At 40.1% G+C, this 23,367-nt stretch overlaps 1 long non-coding RNA gene across 2 annotated transcripts; it reads right to left on the minus strand.

The window, feature by feature from the left end:
• Positions 1-21: 21 nt before the first annotated feature.
• On the minus strand, positions 22-23,025 carry LOC113025454 (uncharacterized). Of its 2 annotated transcripts, none has more exons than XR_003272795.1 (3): positions 22,525-23,025; positions 2,311-2,427; positions 22-577 (listed from the first exon to the last, which is right to left on the minus strand). It is a non-coding gene; the product is annotated as an uncharacterized LOC113025454 (long non-coding RNA). The 2 variants fall into 2 exon arrangements; XR_003272794.1 differs by lacking the exon at positions 2,311-2,427 and adding an exon at positions 12,675-12,886.
• Positions 23,026-23,367: the final 342 nt, after the last annotated feature.

Here is a 23,367-nt window from a genome sequence, read left to right on the forward strand (position 1 = left end):
TTACATGCACAAAAACAAAATATACACTTATATACAGTATGTGTGCTGGCACATAAATACACTCAGTTATACAAGGGGTTTGTACAGTTTGGAAAAGACCTTTGTCTTCCTTTGTTTAACTTTCAACCAAACCAACCATGACACCAACAAACCCATCATCAGTGTTTCCACGACAACAGCTTTATCACGCCCAGAGTTCACATACATACAAATGTGATTCCTGTGCTATTGTAATCTCTTTTCATCGGCTCAGTCATGAGTACAATCACAATAGATATGCGTGTCCTTGGGAGAATTAATATATCCAACCATAAAAAAAAAGAAGTGATTTTCCTTCACACCTCCGTTGTGCCATGGTCCCTGGGTGGCGTAGACAGGAAATAGGAATGACTGCTTCCTGCCTGAGCCAGCTTTGAAGGCAGTGTATGAGGGACAATCTCATGGCGAAGCAATGTTCCTGCGCTTTCAGCAGGCTCTTTGTAATATCTGATTTACAGTTTCCCTCTTGCTGTTTCATCTGTGATTTAGTGTTTCCCGGTCAGATGGCTATCAGCTGTCTTACATGTCCGCTCTGGTCCTGCGGGACAGTACATGGAAAAAGAGAAGCATAAGATTACTTTATGCTACAATCAGGATCTTGCTGATCTGCATTTTTAATGGATAACAATATTGATCTACACTGCTGTTAAAAATGAATTGATTTCTTAGTTTTTTTGCACATTTGTCACACTTAAATGTTTCAAATCGTCAAACAAATTTAAATATTAGACAATAGTAACTGTACTAAAAACGTAAATAAAAAATGTAGTTTTAGAATGATTTCATTTATTGAGAAAAGTAATAAATAAATATAAATTACTCAGCCCCAAAACCTAATAACTAGTTGTGCCACCCTTGGCAGCAAAAAAGCAGTCAAGGGTTTTCAAACATAAATGTTTAAGGTCATGCCAAAACATGTCAATCTGGTTAAGTTCAGACTTTGGTTAGCCCACTCCTAAATCTCACTTTCCGTGTTATTTTTTGAGCCATTCAGGGGCGGACTTGCTGCTGCTAAATAACCCAAATACACTTGAACCTCAGGCCTCAAACTGGTGGCCGGACATTGTCTCTAAGGAGTTTCTGGTAGAGAGCAGAATCCAATTATGGCAATTCATCCATGTCCTGAAGCAGCAGAGGAGCCACAGTCCATCACACTACCACCACCATGTTTGACTGTTGATATCATTTTCTTTTCTTTTCATTTTTGCCCAGTCTCTTTCTTATTGGTGAATCATGAACACTGACCACATGTGAGAGTAGAGAAGCCTGCAGTTGTTTAAATGTTGCTTTGAGCTCTCTTCTGAACTTCTAGAGTTGTCAATGCAATCTTGAATGAGTTTTCTCCATTTGTGGATAATGGCTTCTACGATGGTTCAATGGAGTCCTAAAGCATCACAAATGGCTTTGTAACCCCCTTTCAGACTAAAGTCCATCCCTTTGTTTTTGTTATCTATTGTCTGTTCTTGAATTTCTTTACATTGTGGCACGATGTGCTGCCTTTGGAGGTCTTTGAGCTTTCTTTTCTTTGTCAGATAGCTGGGTATGGCTAGTGAAGTTGAACTCAGATTTCCAAAACATTTGATTCATTATTCATAATTTAATGAGGTGGGCATGTTTTTCTTCCCACACAGGGTCAAGTAGGTTTGGATAGTGTTTTTTCCCTAATAAATAAGATTATTATTATTTTAAAATAGTGTTTTATATTTACTCTGGTTATTCTTGTCTAATATTAAAATTTATTTGATGATCTGAAACATTTAATTATGAAAAAAATGCATAAAAGGAAGAAATCGGGAAGAGTGCAAATACTTTTTCATGGCTCTGTGCTTTCTGAGGAACGCCGGAGACTTTAGCGTTACACTGCCTCTTGCTGCCCCTCTACAACACACGTTCCTGATAATACTCAGCACTTTCCCCCAGCTTAACCTCTGACCTTGTCCCTTTTTTAACCCTCAACCTTACTATAACCTGAACCCCATCGTAATTCCCTGAAACTATAAATCTCAAACTAACCTTAAATTAAAGGCTGGGGTGATTTAGAGGTCAGCACTTTTATCCTTCACCTGTCTTCTAGTTCAAATTTCACCTATTGATTTTTCCCCTCAACATTTCAAATCAGTTTAGAAACAGCATTAAATTTTGTGAGTATTGCATTTTTTTCACTTAGTCTTGACATTAACTTGACATCAAAACAGACTTTTGATTAAGACATAAATGAGTTGACGCTCACATTTGTAACTGATCTTTGGCCCCAAAGCTGATTGTACTCACTCGAGACAGTTGTGTTTTACACCAGACAAACTGCAGCTCATATCAGAAGCATCGCAGAACCGACTCTCCACTCAGCATCGATAAAATTTGTACCAGGTCTTTTTTTTTTTAGGGAAACTGCAGATGAGGAGGGAGGAAATCAGACACAGGAATGAAATAGAGCTGATTTTCAGAATAAAATACTATTGCATACTAAACACTCTGCTTCTAAAATCCTCCTCTTGTGATATAAAGCCACGCATGGAATAGAGCAAACCATGTTGAAGACATGACGTCAGAAACATTGTGACTTGTATTCCCAGGGTATTCCCAAGGCTGTGGAGTGATGATTTCCTGGAGAAGTTCAGATATGGTAAAGGAAGCACATATGGCAGATACACTGACTTCCCAAATGCAGGACAGTGGAGGCATAAATGCTGAACCAATAGCTTTTAATATTAAGTTAATGTGAAAGCTTTAAAAACGTCAGGGTCAAAATAAGAATACAAAGGAGAGCAATCAAACCGGTGAATGTACTTGTATCTTCGGTCCCTAGATAAATATGGATTATAATGATAATATTAAAGTATACTTTAAAAGGTTTTATGTTCTTTGATTTTTCTTTGTAATTATTATTTGAGGTTTGGACTTTTTCACACTTCACGTTTTCTGGTTTCAGTGGATTTAGTTTATTATCCACTTTATTCTTTTAACTACTCCTGTGTCTTTTTTGTTTCCTGTGTCATTGTCTTGTTTACAACTGTGTCTTGTTGCCCCAGCTGTTACCACTTCCCTGATTACCTCATGTATATATATTACTATTCCTGACATTCTTCTTAGTCTCTTTCCTAATATCTTGTATCCCCTCTGGCGCTCCGTTTCCTGGCTACCTGTGAAGACGTTTGTATTTCAGTTTGGTCCGGTTTTTGGATCAACTTTATTAAAGGTTTACTTTTGTTTGAATCCTGCATGTTGATCCTTAAACTACGATAGACGAACACATTCACCCCTCTCCCTGATGAATAATTCTGTGATTTAATTGGTGTGGGATTTGATTTGAGGTTTGTTCCATTAAATTGCTTTTCCTGAAGTAAAACTTGGTATTTTATTGCATTTTCATTGTCCACTTGGAACAGACAGTAAGGAAAAAGGAACTTAGTTTGAAGTTCTTTTTTCTCTCATCCACAGTCCAAGCTTGCTCATTTTGACCTTTGACCTTATAGCTGTTCAACCAGCTTCATTTGGGGATTTATTATTTTTTTTCCATAAGAAATTTCAACAATAGCCCAGGGCTCAACTCTTATTCGGTCACATTTCCATGCTTATGGCACAAACATTAGTTAAAGGAGCTGTTGAATGTTTACACAGTAGAACAAACTCAGCAGCAGAGGTCTCATAAACATACGGTGACCACGGAGTCTGCGCTTCATCTCTACAGTTTATCACTCAGTGGAAGGAGACGAATGACAGGAAGGAGCAGAAAGAACGATGACAGGAATGTGAGAAAGAGCGAATGAAAAATGATCTAGGTAAGTTAGAGGATTTGGAGTGAGAAGAAAAGCAACTTTTGGCAGTTGCTGTGATGGTTTTTGAGTCTCTGTTGTTCACCCTAATTATTACAGTGTATACAGTTTCAAACAAGTCTCAGCCATGTTAACAATCAGCTCATTAAAACTGAAAAATAATATAAATAGTTGATATTTTTCCATGGGATACCCTTTATGTTGCATGTTTTTTTTTCCACTGAGATAGCAGAAGGGGTCTGCAGCAGCAGCACATTAAATAAAATTGAATAAAAATAAAGTTCAAATATAAAATTCACAGCACTTGAAGAAATTTTTTTTTCCGGCAGTCCCACTTTTTTCAGTATATATTGGAGGCTAAAAGCGATTTTACTTTCATGAAAAGAAAGATTTGGCTATACTGCTAATGAGGGTGGTGGTGGCTATTTCCTGAGCTGACTGTTTGCTTTTCACCAAGGCTTTTTGGGGACATTACCAAGGTAGAGAAACGAGTTCAGGTCCAGGATCGCTGAGAAGAGACATCCCACTAGGGCTGGGCGATATATCGAGTTTTTTAAAAATATCGATATATTTTCATACGAGATATAAGATGTGACAATATCGTTTATATCGATATAGTCTATGTTACGTTATAATTATACTTGTGGAGCCGCAGGTTTGCCTCTCTTTCGTCCACTTTTGTCTCTACGCAACGTTACTCTGCCTCGCCTCTCCTTCACTGAACACAACTCCGCCTCCCCCATAGCTTCACCTGACAATGACAAGGCAATGACAAGATGAAAGCGGAAAATCTCCGTTAGCGAGTTACCGCGGATGGCCCCGTGCGTGGGGCTGGACGGCGTCAACGTGTTAGCGAGCTAACCGCGCTAACGAGCTAACGACATGCAGCCCGGAGGGGCTGGACGGCCTAAAATCCTTTCATTTTCTCAAAACTCGACAGTGCGCCTTATGTATGAATTCTGGTTGTGCTTACTGACCGCGAACCGATTTTATGTGGTACACAGCACTCAGCAATCTGTCAAAAAAATTTTTAATATGACTTTGCTAAGCTACGGAGCTGCACGGCTTGATGTCGGAGGATTACGGCTACCGGGGAGGAGCCTCGCGGAGTGATACGTACTGTGTGTGTATAAGGACCACAAATGGCACCTGTTCAGAGACGTGGTGCAGCTGTGAAATCTGTCTCTTTGTTACTATGCTCAGCGTCTATTAGTTTACATTTTGACTGCACAATTGTGAGCTTTTTGTTATGCACAAAAACAACATTTTCTTTTATTTATGGACCATGATTATTTAATAAATACTGATAATTTATTTTTGAGTAATTTCTTCATGTACATCTACGCTGTATGTAAATAAAAGTGCCCGTGTGACATCTGGGACACAGTGTGACTAGAACTCTCTTTTTGTTCTTAACTTATGGCTTTAAAAAAAAAAAATCGAGATATATATCTTATATCGCCATCTAGCTAAAAAATATCGAGATATGAATTTTGGGTCATATCGCCCAGCCCTACATCCCACTTCTTTCCAAAAAAAAGCTGAACAGATGGACAGATCCAAGAAATATGTGCCTGATCCAGGGAAACCGATCCTCACTCCCACCATCAGAATCAGATTCTTCAAGCAGAAATCTGTCCAAAAACAAGGATTTATTGGAAGCCACGTTTCCTCTAATATTACTCTATCAGTTTAGTTTTCCAAGTCTTGTCTCTTGCCGTTGGTTCATTTTTTTTCACTAAGAAGTGCTTGTTTGATTTTACTATAATGCATTTAATATTAAGTTTGGACTCTTTACCTCCACCAGATCAGATAAGAGTTTCTGAAACCATTTCTTTAGCATGCGGTTGCAGTGTAACCTAAACCCTAGCTCTAGTGCTTCACTGGTGACCTTGTGAATGTTAAGAGGTTAAGTATGTGAAAATATCTAAACTGTTGAAGTTGGAGCAACTTATTTCCTTTAAAAGAAAATAAATGGTGGATCAGCACATAAATCCTCTCTGTCCAGATCAATAGATTCACATAAACCCTGCAAATTACTTTGATTTCCAGCTGTTATTATTTGGCAAATGTGATGCCTTTCTCTGTCCGTACCTTTGATCTTGTCACGCTGGAACAAAGCATGGATCACTGGATGCTGGCCAGCTCAGCAGTTTTATTTCTCTGTGGAGATGAATTCTTTTTCTCTCCATTCAGTCTAACACTGAGGACATCATCAATATACAAAAAAACTAGACATTGAAAAGAGGAACTGAAAAATAAATGACATTTATTTATTTATTTATTTTTTGACATTTCAGCATTCATATCAATATAAAACCTGTACTTTATGCTTTAAAAAAACAAAAAGTAGAAAGACTAATAGCTGACCTTTTTCATCTGGAAGCAGCCTGTTAACAGTTTTGAGTGTTTTAATGGTAGCCTGTTTGGAAAATGTTTTTTGTCCTGCCATGACTTCTCAGTTGCTGTTGCTCTTGCAATCCATGAGTGACCAATCACGGATAAGAAATGTGCAGCAGTCTTTGGACTTCTTTATTGCTGCTTTTCAATAGTTTGCCTTTAGCATGAGTTACACAACTAGCTATATTGTGTCTCATAGCAATGTGACAGCATAGACTGGGTGTAACTATAATAGCGTGGTTATGACTCAGTCACACTAGATTAAATACAGGATGGAAACCTCCTTGTGAATAGTAAAATTAACGGTTTCCAAGTGATTTCACTGAATATTTTTGCTGTCGGAGGACAATCACTCGTAGTAGCGACTGCTTTCAATCACTAGGGTGCGACCGTGGCTCAGGGGTTTGGGAGGCGTATCTGTAACCGGAAGGTTTGATCCCTGGGCTCTCTGTCCTGGTCGTTGTGTCCTTGGGCAAGACACTTTACCCTACCGCCTACTGGTGTTGGCCAGAGGGGCCGATGGCGCGATATGTCAGCCTCGCTTCTGTCAGTCTGCCCCAGGGCAGCTGTGGCTACAACCGTAGCTTGCCTCCACCAGTGTGTGAATGTAAGAGTGAATGAATAGTGGTATTGTAAAGCGCTTTGGGTGCCTTGAAAAGCGCTATATAAATCCAATCCATTATTATTATTATTATTACTAGGCGATTGCACAGGTTGCCTGGTGGGCGTCTCCAGACAGTTGTGGTCTGACAACCAACAGCATGAATGCCGACAGATTGTCAACATGTTGCAGTCTATGTGAGTGAGTCTGTGCTGATGAGTGCAACTCATCTGCGACACGTTTCTGTACAACAGGTCTCAACTTAGCTGGTTGCCAACTGGTTGTATTCTTCTTATATTCCTATGTAAAAGCAAGGCTGCCAAGCACCTATGTCACTTTGCAGTTACATTCCCATCCTGCAACAACTACGTCACTTTTGTAGAAGAATTTATTTGTTTTGCATCCATCAGGTTCTGTCTGGAATGAAAGTAGTTGATATGGATTTGCATCAAGATGTATGGAGTATGGAGATGGTAACAGATTTGCAGCAGATGGCTTATTGTGATTTATTACAGTTAATCACAAACAGATTCCAAGCAATTGCCAGCTTGACCCCATTCAATCACAAACTGATAGCAGACTGACTTCTGCTTGTTGCCATTTTATTGCCATCTTGACACACCAAAGCAGCTTTGAAGACAGCTGACAGCAAGTGGTTGCAGACCTGGTCCTCATGTTCGAAGCAACCATTGCAAGGCAACAAGATTGCAAGTGCATTGCACGGTTGAAATTATTTTAGTCATGCTAAACAGATTAAAAGTGACCAAACCCTGTCATTCCTGGCGTGACCAGAGCATTGACCTCAGTGTGACACCTCAAGCTGAGGGAGCTTTTTGCTGTCGCCATGTTGGTGTTTTGCTTTGAAGGACTGGATCTTACGGAGAAACTAAATGACCAGCTAATCAATAGATGTGTTTGCTTTGAGTCCCAGTATTATAGCTGGCTCAATATACTGATAGGTTACTCTTCAGCCTTTTCACACACATCCTGGCAATGAGAGAAGTACCTCTTTGCAGTACGAGCACCACTGTTCCCTGAAGTAAAATGCATATCCTGTATGTGCGTGCATGGAGCTGTGGTGTTGTGTGAAAAAGTCCAGGGCCAGCCTCATCCTGATCTTTCCCTCTCATCACGGCTGTGTCTGTTTTTAATCTGGGCCAGTGATTTATGAAGGAGCCTGGGCTGTGTATATCTCCTCACTTCCTTTCATTTCTCAAATGGTTTGTGCACCGCGGGATGATAGATTTATCTACACACAACCCCTGCATGACTAATTAACTCTGAAATATCAGGGCCAGATGTGGAACTAAAAGAAAGACCCCAGAGTGCTTTCTCTCTCGCTCGATCTTACTCTTTCCTTTTTCCTAACTGTTGCTTGTGATTTTTCTTCTTTTCTTTGCCCCTTCTCAGCACTTGGCTATAATTCTGCTGATAATATGACAGGCTGTTTTAGGAAAATGTAAATGTTGTAGGGACTGAAATAGCAAATTGACACAGTCGATAGTTTGGATTTTGAAGGCAGCTCAAATAAATGTGTTTGCCTGAAGCAACACTTGTTTTTCTTTTTCTCTTTACAGTCTGGGTTTGTTACACACAAATTTGCAATTAAATGTGCACATGAGGTTCAAATGAAAGCCCAGTGATCACAGACTTAGTGATTAATGGGGGAAATGAAGACAAACATGAGCATTATTACCCAAAGTGTTCTTTGTCCAACTTCAACCTATCAAACCTTTTAAAGCTGTTTTATAAGCAGAATCGGTTTTGAATTTCTTTAAATTGTCAAGAATGATGACAGATATAAAAATCGAATATGTTCATTAGATTTTCCCCTCTTCTACTTTTGATAGAGCTTTACATGCAAATTATACAAATGATGTAGTTTTTCTTCTTTCATTTTTAGAAATACTTGAGCCAGAACATAGCACATCATCTAGCTAGCTCAGCTAGCTATGCTAAGATGCTAACATCCCAATCTGCTAAATCTTTAAAATCTTTTTTAATCAAGTTCGATTAAGTATGCTGATCATTTTGTGAGTGCAGTGGGGTGGGTTGAGTGGATTCCCACTCATTTTCTATGTCACTTGTGACCGGTAACACCACAGATATAACAAGGTTGATTAAAACACTCAAAATTCAATGAAAGAGGTGACCATCACTTTTATATGTTCAAGCGCATAGTGTGGAAGATATAAGGCCTTGAGGCAATCAGATGTAAAACACAATACTTATGAGTGTTTTAAGTTGTAAATCAGTCAGATTTGACCCGAATCCGACAGGAAGGCTAGAAATGTAACCACACATCGGGGACATCAATGCAGCCCACAGTTATTGTGATCGGCCAATTCAGTGCAGTCAATACCTCCTGTGAATTTCCGGCAACTTTTTCACAGCTAGTTTTGAATTGATCAGTGAGAGAATGTCAAAAAACACAACCAGACAAAGAGTCAATCATGATATCATGTACATGCTGTACATGTAATGCACCAGCACAAGCATATTCGTCACGTCTGCTAATTGACGTCCGCTTAGCTAGTGTGTTTGTGCTGTTGGTGCATTTTAGAGGATTTTAAGCAATTATCTGACAAATAAAATGATTTGCTGTGTGGCACAGACCATCCAAGAAGTTTGCTTGTTTAAGATTTAGTTGGTCAATTTCTAGCATTTCATTGGCATGAAATACGGAAATAGTCAAATAATACCATTTTACACCAGATACGCAAACGGACATTACTTCAGGTCAATTAGCTCGCTGAAACAATTTCTCTGCCTCTCCACATTTAGTCTCAACTTGGGTTCACAATGTTCTGTGAAAAGTCGACATTGACACATTTGGTGTGTGATCCGAAAAAGTCAGAATTTTGTTTTTTATTTTTATATTTCAGTGTGGCCACGGCTTTCTTTTGAAGCATTGAAGTATGAGAAAAATAAGCTTACATGTCACTTCATCTGTGACCTTGATGAACATTTTCTTGACAAGGTTAATGTGCCACTTGCAAGGTTCTTACTGAACAGTACATGATGTTCCATATTAGAGTAAAAAAGAAGATAAAAGAGGGGCTTTGAGTGTGGCTAGCTAAGTGAGTGATGGCTAAAATGCTCAGCTTCAGAGGATCTAAAATGAGCAAACAAAAGACCGCCATGGTCGTTGGTAGTGACGCGGCATTAGCATTGCAAAAAGGGGACATTTCCTCGAAGTACGCTGCCTTATTAGCCTCCACTCACAAAGAATGGTCTCTTATTAGCATTACTGATCTCCAAGGTTATCTTGAAAAAACAACATTTTTCAGACTCCTCTCTGACTTTTTCCGCGTGCTTCATTTTTTAAAATAGGTTGGTATGAACTGAGTAAGTCAGGAGAAAGACAAGGAGGTGATGAGTAAACCTCTTCTGGGCAGATCCACCTTAAAAAAAGCCAGAAGGCCCCTCTGACACGCTGACAGCTTGCCATGAGTGACGTGTGATCTGTACAAATTTCAGGACTAATAAATCTACCTGTCAGAGGAAGGAGACTTGAAAGGGCCGCTGCCCCGCGGCACAGCTTAAATGCAACTGCTGTTGATGAAATTCTGTAGGCTGGAGAATTACAGCTGTCAGGAAAAAACGCCTACATCAGATCTGACGGCTCGCCTGGCTCCTATACCAACCTGTTCTCTGTCTCACAAAGCCTGTATGCTTTCATTTCCTCTGATCCAAAATATGTGAGACATGAACTTTCAAAAACTAGGGTGGGAAATATTATCTTTGCTACGTGCAACCACGCACTTTCCCTACATTTACTATTTGTTCTTTCTCACAACAAAACGTTCTCTGGAAGGAACAAAGTTAAATCATATCGCACACAGCTGTTTTGCTTTTCCATTACAGAGCAGCTCTATTTTCTTTTTGCTTTGAAGTTCAGCTGGACCGTAGCCAGTAAGAGACATATTCACTGCTGGTCCATGACAGTTATAAACATCAGCTCACCCATTCCATCATCTAAAGAGAGAGGCATAAACCAGCTGAGTGTGTTGCTGTATTTATGGCTAAACGAGTGGAAAAGCCATTGCTCCCTCTAATCTGTCATAAAGAGGATTTATGGGTGTGTGATGTGAGGACCTTGTTCAGACTGTATTGACTCATCTCATGCAGGCTCCATAAGGCATGCAGCTACCCCGGCTCCAAATCAATGGATGAAGAAGTCAATATAAAAAAAACTTTTGTATTTCCATTTAGTGAAAAGAAATCTATTACTGACCACAGGAGCCTGTTTTCTTTGTATAACTAAACAACCGAATCTGCAGCCATGCTAACAGCAGGCTACACTTTACATGTTAGCATGATAGCATACATATAACAGCTAGGTGTTGTTCTCTGTCTCCACAGGCTTAGAGGATTAGCTTGATAACATGCCAACATTTGCTTATTTGCACAGAACACTATTTACAGCCGAAGCTTTGACATTCAAATTTTGTCCTTCTGATTAATTAAAATCTAAAAACATCCTGTTAAAGCAAGAAAAAAAGTCAGAGTCAGTCCAGAGGTTTTTCACTGGGGACCATGAACATCTCAAACAAATTCTATCCAATAGCTACTGATGCTGTTGCACTCCAAATCTTTAATATCATAGTAATGCAAGAACCAAGATTTAGCAAGTCGATTGCTATTCAAACTGGTAGCTGAAAACTGTGTGTGGTGCTAGATCACAATGTGAATATGTTTGCCAGAATTCCATTATGATGTCTCAAGGCATGTCATAAAACAGTGTTAACGTTATCATGACACCATGTGATAGTCAGAGGATCATCGAACAATTCTTCCTCAGGGTAGCACAAACATCTGAACCGAAACGCCATGAAAGTCCATCTGGTAATGCTTCAGATATTTCAGTATGCACTGAAGTGGTGAACTGACTGACAATGTAGACTAATAATGATTTATAATGGGCTTTAAAGGAGAAAATATTTGTATCACGGGGAAAATAAGAGCAGTGCTTCTCTGTTACCCCTCTTTAACCCCTCTATCATGTCAGTGACCTTCTGGCCCCTTGTTTAACTCCCAGCATGCCCTGGGGCTTGAGGTTCACGCCTGGGTCTTGACCAACAGACACAGTCAAAGGTCATTCTCTCTTTGCTTAAGGTATCTTATCTTAAGGCATGTGTGTGTCACCTCTTCAACTCCCAAAACACCCTGCTGGGACCAACAAAAAAACAAGCATAAAAATTCCTGCTTACAGCTGAACCTTGTTTATTTCTCAACACTATGTGTATATGCTTGTAAATGTGCGTTGACACTTCTCTGTACTTTTTTTTTTTTTTTTTTTTTTGATGTGGGTGCGATGTACAGGAATACAGGGCCAGGGCCTCCATGTGGTTAAAAAAACAAACTTTTCTGTACTCTAATCTCCTTTTACACAAATATGTGGGTGGTGGGTTTTGCAAAAAATAAAAACTAAATGAAATAAATTAGGTAACTCTGTGTACTGAAAAGGATCTGAGGTATGAAAAGTCAACCAATGGAGATGCACCATTGAAAAACAAAAAGGAAAAACCTATCTAAGTGAGATTTGAGTAAAAGCATATATACCCAATAGCTTTTTTTAGGTACCCGTTCAGCTTATCTTTAGTACAAATATCTAATCAGGGAATCACATGGCAGTAAATATGTTTGTTCATTTATGTAGAAGCTCAAACTGAGCATCAGAATAGTGAAGAAAGAAGGTTTTTAGATCTTTAAATGCATTGTGTTTGTCACCGGCACACTGAGTAATTCAGAAAGAGCTGATCTACTGAGATTTCCTGCATGGCCATCTGTAGGGTTTACAGAGAAAGGTCTGAGAGAGAAAATATTCAGTGAGTGGCAGTTCGCCGCAGGGAAAATACCTTGTTGATGTCAGGGTTGAGTAGAGAATGGCCAGACTGGGTTGATTTGTTAGCAAGTCAAACTCGTTACAACCGATGTTTGCCGGAGAGCGTCTCTGAATGCACAACTCATCGAAACTTGAAGCAGATGAGCGACGTCAACAGAAGACCACACCACGTGCCACTCCTCATAACAGGAAACCGAGCTGCAGTTCTCACTGCCTCATCAAAAACTGGACAACAGAAGATGGGAAAAATGTTATCTACCAGCTATCTGATTGGTCTTGACTTCTGCTGTGACATCCAGATGACATGGTCTGAATTTGGCATAAAGAACATGAAAGCATGTTTCATGTTCCTATTATCAACAGTTCAAGCTGATGGTGGTGTAATGGTGTGGGGTGATATCTTCTTGGCACCCTCTGGGCCCCTCAGTGCTAACTGAGCATTGTTTAAACACCACAACTGAATCTATGTCGAATCTATCTCAGTAAGAATTAAGCCAGTTCTGAAGGCAAAACCCAATTGTCAGGCAGTTCAAGAGACCTGTCAGTGTTACCACAAAGCTGACAGTGAGGACGAAACTTTGAAGTAAAAGACTTTCAGTGGGTGTAATTTTCTCCCTAAGTCTAAGTTTGGCTAGTTATTTAAGAAGAACAGCCTGATTCTGTTGATACAAATGAGTCCATTCACCAGCAGTCTTGATGACCCACAATTGAGAGATGATTTTAAAACCTCTGATGTTTAAAATAAAACAGAAACACAAGTCCCAATCAGCATTGTGTGACTGGGAACACTCACATGATAAACAGTGGTCTTAACCGAGTTAAGGGGATGAATCAGCCATATTTCATTTCATTTACTTAACCACTTAGCAGATGATGGAGGTAGTGCTGCTTTTTGTTTCTCACCATGTTTCTTCGCTTAACCTAAACGAGGTAGAAGTTTCTAGCCTTCCGTTGTAATCTAATTGCAAAGTGTGGAAGGAAAACATTCAAGGCATAAACAGGGAGTTAATCTTTATCTCTGAACTCACCGCCTGCCTGTCAATTGGAGGGAAGGGCGGCAAGAAAAAAAACAAAAAAACCCAACACAGGTATAATTTAGCATGACAGGCTTCTGGTGGCGGCCGGGGTGAAGAGTTCACAGAGAGAAACAGACGCTGTGTGTGTGTGTGTGTGTGTGTGTGTGTGTGTGTGTGTGTGTGTGTGTGTGTGTGTGTGTGTAAGGGACAAAGACTACAGCAGTTAGATTTACTATATGTGGACCACATTTATGTATAGCGGTACAACTCTTCCACTATAGCAAAGGAAGCATGTGAGAGTATGACAATCGCTAAACACAGCGGCGATTGTTCACAGACTTGGGCACAAAAAGGTCAAGCAACTGTAGCACAAGCACATCTATTCAAAGCCTTCAAAAATCAAGTGTGGCTACCCAACAGAACTTCTTTTATTTCAATTCCAGCCCATTACATTGAACCTACTGTCTCTTATTCGCACACTGACACAACGAGAATGTCTTTTGACAAGGGTGAACGGGACGAAAGCGGAGGATGACCCAGGGCTGGGACAGCACGGACTAGACGGGGTGCTGGGGGCCTCGGAGGCATATGTTGTGGATCCATGACAGTCGATGGGGCCGAAGAAAGAGCAGAGCAAAGCCGCAAAGAGTATGGGTGTGATAATGGATTCCCATATTAGGTCCGTCAAGGTCTGATGAAAAATGGGATATGGCAGCAGCTTGGCACGGGAAGTAGAAAATCTGGTTTGAAGTGCTAAGTTGAGCTTGCTGCTGACTCTATGCTTGGTGGCAGGCACAGGGGACTAGTGCTGGGGATTTTTGGGAGACTGCCCCGGGTCAGAGCGAGGAGTGGAAACACATGGTTTCAATGTGTCTGTCATCTGCAGTACTCTGAGAGCTGTGCTTGTCCACAAGTCTGAATTTGTATCTGTAATTACTTCTGGTTAGTGAGGAAATAGAAACAAAAAAAGAAAGAAAGAAAAAACCCCAAAATAAAACAAAAAATAGAGTCTGCATGTTTCAGATGGAAATCCCGAGATTTCACCATATACTCCAATCTCCCTTTAAACACCACTCAGCCTCCTCCACAATCTCATACACGTATGTGCATTGAATTCCTGTAGAGTTCATGAGTAACATTGCCCAGGAGCCAGCAGGGTGGAAAGACATAAATTACCCGAGAGTGATGTGACGACACCACACAAACTTTCACGGAGGTTCAGAAAAGCAGTGAGCAACTTTATGGGGATGAGCAGCAGGGGGTAACTCCTCTGGTTACAGAAAAAAGCCTTATGGTATGATGTCTATTAGAAAATTAATGTTCGACTAACTACTTTTTGAATTGCTGATGTCCAACTTCAAGTCTCATTGAATACAGCAGGATGTTCACTTTGTAAATGATGGTTCCCATTCGAGCTAACAAAGGACAATAAAGCACCGTATGCTGTGAACTTGCAGTGTTACAGCTCAGTTGAACAACTTGTCTCCAAAGGATTTGATTGTTCCATGGTCCCCCACTCTGTGTGTGTATGTGTGTGTGTGTGTGTGTGTATATATATATATATATTAGGGGTGCAACGATACACAAAATTCACGGTTCGGTTCGGTTCGATACTTTGGTGTCACGGTTCGATATTTTTTCGATACAAAAAAATGTTCATGCCTTTTTAATTTGTCATTTATTAAAATTATAAATATATATTTTAACTCAAAAGTACAGTTTTTAAATTTAACCCTAACCCTATTGCGTGTTTTTTATTTTGACAGCGAATGCGCACCTGCGGACCACTTATGTGCAGCCCTGGTTATTTAGCTCGTCATATCGCAGCCACAGAAATTATTTTGTCCATGAAACCATAAAGCTGCACTTTCTTTTTGCCTCATAGTCTGATTTGTCATAACTTCTCCGTTTTGTGGTAAGCTTTTCTTTGGCTGTCACTTCTTCACCCTGACCTGTCTTATTTGGCTCAGCAGAACTAAAATATATATCCTGCTGCTTTTACACACGCACTCACATAAGCTCAGCGATTCTCTGCGCGATCAACCTCTCACATGTTTAAGCTTGCTGCGGGAGATTTCACTTGTCATGTTTGCATAGTAAGCTAACGATTAATAAGACGATGTCAGAGGAATTGGTGCACAAATTATCATCACTCACCAATCAGTGCTGTCGCTCTCTATACACAGTTCGCACGATTGCAAAGTGAAAGCAAAAAACAAGGGCAAATTCAAACGCGATTTCAATATGTCACATATTGACAGTGGCTCACCGATGCCAATGACATAATTACCCAGCTACATTTCTGAAAGAATGCAAAAGCATTGACATATATTTTTCCTTCCTACAATAGCCCGACGGGCAGGGCAGAGATAGATTTTGGTAGCCCGACTGAAAAAAATCGCTAGCCCCAGGACGTCGGGCTAGCGATATTGCAAGCCCTGTATCTGATTGAGGAATCACTCATCTTTGGAAAAGAGAGTTTATTACAGAGAAATGTCTCTTTCCAAAATAAAAGCTATACTATCCGCTTCTTCTGGGCTATATTCTCAGCAGCATAAGGAGAATCATGTGCTAACAGCTGTCTAAATGACTCGGCTAAAGTTAGTAGCATGCTTGTTGTTTTTGTCTTTGCACTAGGATGATGTCGGCGTAAATGTGCAGTCATATTCGTTGTGTTCCCACTAGTGTTTTCAGGTTAATTTCGTTGAAATGACCTTAACGCCACAACACGGCAAATCTCCGTTAACGAGCTACCGCCGATCGCCCTGTGCGTGGGGCTAGACGGCCAACACGTTAACGAGCTAACTGCGCTAACACACTAGTTCCCACCCATGTAATTGAGCATTGCATGGCACATCCAACATACTGTTTTACTTTAGTCCATGACTCACTTACCTTCAGGGTCATACGTCACATGAAAACCAAAATAATTCCAAACGCCAGATCTGAATGAGGGTGGGGGAGGTCCATGTTGCAAGGAGAGCTTAACTTCTGTCTTGCTAGCTCGCCCTGCGCTCATCCTTCTGACTATGCTGTCTGTGTTGAGGGCTCAGTGGATCTGCGCTCGACAGTGCAGCCTAGGCGGAGTAGTCGAACGCAGATTCACTGAGCGCTCAACACAGACAGCATCGTCAGAAGGAAAGTTGATAAAATAAATTATAAATGTTGTATTGTTCGATACATATGCGTACCGAACCGAAAGCACTGTATCGAACGGTTCAATATCGATACGAATATCGTTGCACCCTTAATATATATATATATATATATATATATATATATATATATATATATATATATATATATATTTTTTTTTTTTTTAAATTTATATATTTTATATATATCTTTTGTCCTGCATCCCTCTCCTCACCGTCAACTGGTCAAGGGGGATGGCTCCCCCTCCCTGAGCATGGTTCTGCTGGAGGTTTCTTCTTGTTAAAAGGGAGTTTTTCTTCCCCACAGTCACCAAGAGCTTGATTGTTGGGGTTTTGTCTCCATCACTGTAGGTTCTTTACCTTACAATATGCCTTGAGGCTTGAGGCTGTGATTTGATGAAAATGTGATTTGAATTGAATCGAATTGTATAAATCATGCTAGGTTCAGTATAGGAACACACCAATTATACAATGACCTTGTATTTTATGATAGTAACTTTTTTTAAAGGGAAGAGAACTCTTACAAGTAGAAAAGAGTGCTAATCTGTATTGGCGTGTTTGTGGTGGGAAAACAGGGTCCCGCATCTGCTTCACTGGCACTAAGGCAGCACCTGCTGGCTGGCTGTGAGGTCTCTTGGATTTCTTCCCACCTTTGACCAGCTGAAAGAACCATGATAAACTGTGTTAACCACTCCTTTGTGAAAGAGTACTGTGCAGTGGTGAGTTATTTACGACCAACATGCAGCTTTTATTAACTGTAATTTATTGCGATGTGGCCTGAAAAGTATAAGCCGATTCAAGTAGAGCAGAGAACAATGGCTCTTCTGCCCAGCCTCGATCAATGTGTCGCTTGATTTTAATACCAAGGCGGGTCCAAATGAGAAGCTCAGCTGAATTCCTAAAACTTCAATTAATGTGACACTTCTCACCTCTTTGAGTATGTCTTTACAGACAGGTTTTGATTTCAAACCAGGGGGAATGGGGCAAACATGAAGTAAGTTTTTTTTTTTTAAAGTCCCGTTAAACTGGACTTTGGCTTGTTTGCCCCTTGGTGAAGATCCAAACTGCAAAACAAAACAACATCTTAAAGGTCTCTTATAAATAACAGTCTCAGTCTGGTCACAAACAAATTATGAGTTGCTTTGTTATTATGGGGTGGGACTGTGATCTGACTGAGCTCTGACCCAGCCACATGGCACACTTTGCATGTGAGCAGGTGTGCTTTCCATAGTAGGATGACAGGTATACTAAATACCAGAGATTTACCAAATAATGCTTGAAAACACTGAAGGGCTCAGGCTCACTCTGCAGCTGAAGAAGAGGAAATTTGATTCATCCGCAGTGTGATTTATCGATTTAGTTAAAAGGCAACGGTATACTGTGAAAGATACACTGAGCCAAAACGCTGGTGAGTCAAATCAGTGTTCTTATGTGGCCTTTGGTGAGTTATTTTGGTTTGTCTGAATTTTTGAATCCTTTTGTTACCATTCAATACCAGGTGCAATATGTAGCCTGAACAGGTACTTCACTGGCTTAGCTAGTAAAAATAAAAATACCAAATAATGCAAATGTCAAGTCACAGGTGTTTGTGTCATTAGACTGCTGTTCAGGGGAAACAGGACAGTTATTTAGGTCTCCTTTAAGGCTTAAAGCTATATAAAATTAACAGTGTGGCCATTTTGCCTAAAGATGCAGTTCATTCTTGTAGAAAGTGCTCATATTGAGTAAAAAAAGTACCAGTCCATTAACCATTTACTATCCTAGATTATTTCTATTTGTTCTGCTTATTATATTTTAGTATATTTTGTTTGGGCTCACTTTTCAGGAGAGAAAATTGACATCCCATTTGCTGTTACAGTTAATTCTAGACCATGGCAAAAAGAAAATCTACTTTCTTTTGATACTAAGGCTTTTGATTAGCAGCTAATCAAATGCACTTGATCAACTGAGTATGCGCAAGTGTGATCACGTCTATAAAAGCAGAAGTTTTGGCAGTTTGCTGGTCCGTGGCATTCAGGTGGAAAGACGTCAGCAGTGATCCTACAGAAACAATTCTTGCTGCCCATCATTCTTGGAAGGGTTATAAGGCTATTTCCAAATTATTGGAAGAAGGTTTTTTTTACAAATGGAAAACATTCATAACAGTTGCCAATCTCCTCTGAAGCAGACGTCCCAGCAAATTCACACCAAAGACAGACTGTGTAATTGTCAGAGAAACTGTAAAGAAAAGTCAAACAAACAAAGAACTACATCTCAAACTCTACAGGCTTCACTTAGCATGATAAATGTTAAAGTTCATGACAGTCCAATTAAAACAAAACTGAACAAGTATGGCTTGTTTAGAAGTGTTTCCAAGAGAAAAATCCATTCTCTCCAACAAGACCATGGAGGCACAGTTAGCAGAGCTACATCTAAACAAACCACAAGACTTCTGGAACAATTCCTTTAAACAGATGAGACCAAAGTGGAGATGTTTGGTCATAATTCATAGCACCACATTTGGCATGACAAACACCACAAACTAAAGCATACACTGTACAGTATACCAGCTGTGAAGTATGGTGGTGGAGAGATGATGATTTGGGCTTGCTTGGCAGTTACAGGACCTGGGCGCCTTGCAGTCACTGTGTTGCCCACAAACTCCTCTGTATAGCAAAATGTTCTAGAGTTAAATATGAGGCCATCTGTCTGATACCTGAAGCCTAGCTTTAATTAGATCATGCAACAGGGCAATGATGCCAAGGACAGCAGCAAATCTCCAACAGACTGACTGATCAAGGTGTTTCAGTGCTTTTAGGTGCTTTTTTGGTCCTTTCTTTATTTGTTTTGTACCATCTACCTGATAGTAACAGTTAAAATACTGAGTGACCAGGGCCAGATGGATGCTTTTATGATGTTAGTGGCAGTTTTGAGGCAGCGGGGACTGTGCAAGTCCTCCAGAGCAGGGAAGGAGCATCCAGTAATTTTTCTGGGCTGTGTTGCTAACCCCCTGGAGCTCATTTTCTGTTGTACTGTGCAGCAGAACCAAACATATATAGCCACTTTGAGATTACCCACTGTTTCTTTGAAGCCTTAGTGATAGCATTTTGACTGCTGCCATATTACAATTTTATTGCCAGAAGTGACCAAATCCAAGGAAGAATAAACTTCTGAGATAGTCTGTATCACATCACAAACTCTACCGAACTATGCAAATACCATAAAAAATACTGTTGATATAAATTCATTAAAAATACTTTAAAAGGCACCAACAGTATAAATACAGTAGAGAGGATCGGGCAAGTGATTTCATTTAGTGGAGATGAGTCCGCACAGGTAAAATTTGCTAGGCAGATGGCACAAGTCAATGAAAATGGCCACGCTGCCAATAAATCTTATGAATAAATCTTCTTTTTGTTGGTAACGGTACTGGTTTTATGTTGTTGTATTTATCTGTGACGCCTTGAAGGCTGATCTGTGAAAATATTGTCGTACATAAACCGGTTTGTGGTGCATAAAAGGTTGAAGACCGCTGGTCTACAGAGGTATAGTATCCTTTGTGGGTAGTATAAATTAAGTAAAAGGATGCACATGTCTTTAAATTGCTTAAAAATGCTGGTAGTTGGTCACAGAAACATTTTATCATTACAGAAGGACACACTGTGAGCACATGTTTGTGTTGGATAACTCCTTTATGGATTTTACCCATCCTATCATCACTATTTGAAGCTTTCCTTGAGTTGAGAGACAGACCGTAGTCTTTCACCCTCAGGCTATGTTCGTGTCAGGATTCAGTTTAAGGTGTGACAATGAGGATCATCTGGCTCATATCAGCCAAACAATCACGGTTCAGTGCCCTCAGACAGGCGGAGAGACAAGTTGGCCCAGACATGCCACAGAGAGGTGCTGACAGCACCATCCAGGACAGTCTCTGTCTGCGTGATCCGTCTTTATATTCCCCTAGATAAGAAGACTCTGAATTAATTACACTACAGGCATCTCTAAAATGCTGGATAGCTTTGCGCCCTTTACGTCTTGCTGGTGCTGAGAGAGAGATGTTCCTCCTTGTTGTCTTCGCCATGAAGCCGCTCTTCAAAGGTTATCAATCTAAATTCCAAGGCAGGAATTAGAGAGACAAGGAGGATGAAATAGATCTGAAGAGCTTTGATGAGAGAGGTTTACCATGAAGGAAGCTTTCAAAGCACAAAAGGCTTCTCTGCTCCTGTTCTTTGCCTTCTGTCCCCCTTGTCATTTTCAAAGATTACTACAACACTCATACTGCCACAGTCATACTGTAGCTTTGAGCTACAAACTGAACTCATACTGGTGGAAGGTTTCATGTACAACGCTGCTCGCTTGTCTCTTTCTGTTTTTGCAGTCTGTAGTGTAGTGACATGTGCAGACTGCGGACCGGCTCCAGCAACAGATATCCTGCTAGCATTTTAATATCGAGAGATGTGGGAAGTGATAAAAGGAGAAAGAAAATAAGTAAGATGTCATCTGTAATCTCAAACACCAAATGTGAGCTTTCATTATTTTCACTGCCACCCCTTGTCTGGCTCCTAAGCACTGCCGTAACATTAGCCGTGTTGCTTGGAGCGACACCCTGTCAGGTAGAGTTTAGAGACTCACAGTATCCGGTAACCCTTCGGCAGGGTGAGTGTGAGCCGCAGAAAAAACAGCAAGAGAGCTGAAGAGAAACAATGAGAAAGACAAGTAGAAAGAAGAGTGAGGATTGATCGTGACAATTTGGAGCTGCCGTTGTCTCATGTGACCGCCTGCTGCCAAGGAAGCCAGATTAGGAATGTTTGAAAGTTACTCTATTGATATTTGCACAACACAATAACCAGGATCTGGGTTTGACGTTGCTCTCCATAATAATACATTAAGCTGCTCATAAACTATTTAAAGTTGTCCCTCTATTTGACTCCTAATCACTTTTCTGCCTTTAAAGGTTCAGAGGGAATGTGACGTGAATGCAAATTTGAATACAAAACAACACCGGCCCTCAACCTTTCACAGACGAAAGTCTCCATCACAGGTACACTCAGAAGTTTTTTCATTTACTTAATCGAAAAAATGATAATGTCTTTTTATAATTATTCTAATAGGGCGGGGTTTGCTGTTTGTGGAAGCTGTCATGTTTTCCCACCACATTTTAATACAGTGGCTAGGTAAGATGTTCTGACTAACACCGTTTTATGTAAGTGGCTGGAAACCGGCAACAAATGCCTGCTAATGTTAGGTTAGAATGTTCTTAAAATCACACTTTAAACTAAACAAAAAACTGTTTGGTTATATTTGATTATACTCAACCTTTCCCATATTGCTGGCTAACAGTAGCTAACAGTAGCTAGCAGAGGCTAACGCTAGCTAACCGTGGCAAAACAGCAGTGTTTACTGGCACCAAGCTTAAGCATATCCTCAATAACTCACTTCAGTATCACTGACATTGGACAGAAGTCATCTTCACTGACTCATTGACATTAAGGTTTTAAAGCCTCCTCCAGAATAAATAAAGGTGGACACTTCTCAGCTGTCATTAGCAGCTAAAATAAACAATGGACTTAGCATCTAAACAATATGGAAAAAATTTGAGACGTATTTGCTCCAGAGTCACTTTGCTATGTGAGTACACTCACTGCAGATGAAAGGTGGCCAGAGTTTTCGAGGTAAAAAGGTAAAATGCTGTAAAAACTTTTAACTGACCTACCTGTTGATATTTGTCAACCTTTCTGCTGTGTTTTCAAAGTAGTTCTGGACACTCACATCCCATAGAGCAGCTCAGGCTGATCTTTAGTTGTATCAAATAGTCCACAGGACACAGTTATTGTCACCCCAAATAAAGTAAATGTAGGATTTAGATTTGAATTGCAATTTATGAGGTAAATCTTTTAAATATAGAATAGAGATTACATATTATCCTTAGTCTAGATATCAACCACCTCAGCATATTTATATACAGTTAGGTTGTAGTCGGAGGAGTACTGACCAATCAAGTATGATCAGCTTTGGCTGCATGAAAGAACAGTGTACATGAGGAGTTTAGAAAAGAAACTCAACTTTTTACTAGGATATATATATATATTTTTTTTTATTACCCTTATTGAGTTATTTGCAGTCATAACAAGACTGTAAACGATGACAGGCACATGGAACGGGAACACATAGATATCGTGATCTGTTATGCAGATATTCACTGGCTTCACCCACAGCCCTGACACATTGGCCGTTGCCGCTGGAAACTAAGTCACCAGAGGTTTGCCTTGGGTTCCTATGCTGGCGAAGATGAATATGGGGAAATTGGATAAAAGTCTAAATGTTTTCAGGAAATACAGTGACTTAGTCTGACTTCTTCCTGACAGGTTTCTAAAAGAAAAAAAATCTAATTTCCTGATGGTATTCACCTCAGTTTTCACTCTGACTGAATCTATACATCGATACGTCAGAAAATGCCTTTTTATTTTGTCCACATTAACCCTGACTTATACGTGTCACATAGCTGTGTAGCTTTTTCCAGTCTCAGTTTGGATACTTCCTGTCCGTCCCCCCCTCT

Source organism: Astatotilapia calliptera, chromosome 7, assembly GCF_900246225.1.
Source record: "Astatotilapia calliptera chromosome 7, fAstCal1.2, whole genome shotgun sequence".
Lineage (NCBI taxonomy): Eukaryota > Metazoa > Chordata > Actinopteri > Cichliformes > Cichlidae > Astatotilapia > Astatotilapia calliptera.